The 2446-nt window shown below is 52.8% G+C and overlaps 1 pseudogene; it reads right to left on the bottom strand.

Moving 5' to 3' along the window:
- Positions 1-1571: 1571 nt before the first annotated feature.
- Positions 1572-1665, bottom strand: LOC140623745 (U6 spliceosomal RNA; annotated as a pseudogene).
- Positions 1666-2446: the final 781 nt, after the last annotated feature.

The raw sequence follows: 2446 nt of genomic DNA, 5'->3' as shown, positions 1-2446 counted from the left end.
GGGTCTGGGCCTCCTGGAGAGGAAGGCAGGCAGCAGAACCCCCTGCCCCCACCCAGGAAAGGCTGCAACCAGGGAAGATAGGCCGCTCTTCTGGGTGAGGCCGATGGGGACGGGGGCAGGGGGGTCTCACTGGCCGATGATTGTTACCCGAGGACACTGACTTCACCTCTTTGGCCATAGTGGTCTCATCTGTAACATGAGCTTGAGATCGCCTACCCCCTGGGGGACTCTGGGAGGGGTGGGGGGCACAACACAGTAGGGGTCTGTCCCAGCACCCGGCCTGCAGCCAGGTCCATGGAGGCACCAGATAAAGTCTTGTCGCATGAATGACCACAGTGAGTGTCCAACCACGAAGAGCCCGGTGCGGTTCCAGGCACCTGCCCAGCGACCCTGCACACAGACTGAGCAAGCCCTGAGGGACTGACCTGGCTCAGGCCTGGATGGGGCAACACTCTACGGTCTCCCTCCGACCCCTACATCTTCTGCCTCTGGAACCCCTCCCCTCCCCCACAGGTCACCCCAGACCAGTGTGCTCTCTGCTGGGCGCTGTGTGCGAGAGACCCCGCCTTGCTGCTTTGTGTGGCACAACTGGCTTGCACTCTCTGCCATTGGAGTTCCAGTGGGCACATAAGCCACACTGCGCTCCACACACCCACCTGTGCCAGGCTGGTGCCTGCCCTCCAGGCCAGCCTCCTCCCTCTACTGACTCACTGTTGGGTTCCCCAGGGGAGGTTGTGGGGGGGCGCTCTAGGGTGGCCAACACCCCCCACCCTGGCTTTCCTGGGTCCGCCCACATTGTAGCCATGAAAGTCCTGCATCCTGGTAAACTCCTCAGTCCCAAGCAAACCCAGAAGGGCGGCCCCCAGGACAGTAGGTGCTGTCTCCCTGGATGCAGAAGCGGGCAGCGAGCGAGTGAGTGAGCAATCAGAGAGTGGGTGACATTGGGAGGACACGGGGGGAGGGCTGCAGGTCAGGGAGGACGCTGTCTGGTGTGAGATTCCTGTGTGGACGTGTGGTCCCTCTAGCCCCCAGGCACAGTCCGCTGTCCCCATAGGGCCTGGCGACTCATCAGGTTGTGAATGCTCTGCCCGGCCCGACACCACTGATGAGAGCAGACCCCTGACACCCCAAGTGCCCCTGGTGCGGCTGAGCCCCTTCGGCTGGGCTTGGGGCTGGCGCCTGCCTGGGGGCCTAACCCCCGCTCCCAGGTATTGGGGTCAGGGGTCACCAAACCACAGTTCCCTGGCCAAATCCAACCTGACGTCTGTTTTTGTCACCTGGCCACTTGAGAATAGTTTTCACATGAAAAAAAAAAAAAGCAAAAAGAAGAATTTTGTGATTTAAAAATTATAGAAGCAATTTTAATTTCTATGTCTATAAGTAAAGTTTTATTGGAACACAGACACACCCATTCATTCAGGCATCATCTCCAGCGGCTTCCCTGACACTAGGGCAGAGGGACGCTGCACGGCTCGAGAGTGAAGAGCACCGGCTGTCTGGCCCTTTGCGCACAGTCTGCCAACTCCAGGGTGGTGCGTCATGGAAATAGTTTTGCTAATTATAGCTTTTCTAAAAAAATGGAATGCTTCACAGATTTGCGTGCACAGGGGCCATGCTAATCTTTTCTATATGGTTCCAATTTTAGTATGTGTGCTGCCAAAGTGAGTGTTATAGCTTTTTTTTAACCTAGAAAATTGGGCAACTGTAAAAATCTGTTTTGTGTGTTTTCAAAAATTGTGATCAAATATATTTAACACAATCTTTATTATTGAATCAACTGTGTCTGTATAATTCAGTGGCATTAAATACATTCCCACTGTGTGCCCACCACTAGTTTTTATATAAAACTTTTTTATCTCTCCTGTGATGGTGAACTTTATGTGTCATCATGACTAGGCCAAAGGTGTCCAGATATTTGGTCAAACATGATTCTGGTAGCTTTGGGGAGGAGGGACATTTTTGGATGAGTCAACATTTGAATTAGTAGACAGTAAAATAGATTGGCCTCTCAATGTAGGTGGGCCTCATCTAACCAGTTGAAGACCTGAATACAACAAAAGACTGACCCTTCCCCAAGGAGAGGGAATTCTGCTGCTTGATAGCCTTTAAACTGGGACATTGGGTCTTTCTGTTTTTTTTTTTTTTTATTTATTTAGGATAGTCACAGAGAGAGAGAGAGAAAGAGAGAGGCAGAGACACAGGCAGAGGGAGAAGCAGGCTCCATGCACCGGGAGCCCGACGTGGGATTCGATCCCGGGTCTCCAGGATCGCACCCTGGGCCAAAGGCAGGCACTAAACCGCTGCGCCACCCAGGGATCCCCTCTTTCTGGTTTTATAGCAGCTCCTGGCCTAGGGTTCCAACTGGACATGAGCTGTGTAGCCTGGATTTGCAGCTTCCATAATCATTAGCAATTCCTTATGATAAATATCTATATCAGTATCTCTT

The sequence above is a fragment of the Canis lupus genome, chromosome 2, assembly GCF_048164855.1.
Source record: "Canis lupus baileyi chromosome 2, mCanLup2.hap1, whole genome shotgun sequence".
NCBI lineage: Eukaryota > Metazoa > Chordata > Mammalia > Carnivora > Canidae > Canis > Canis lupus.
The sequence above is the reverse complement of the archived record's forward strand: the minus strand, read 5'-3'. Positions and strand labels throughout refer to the sequence as shown.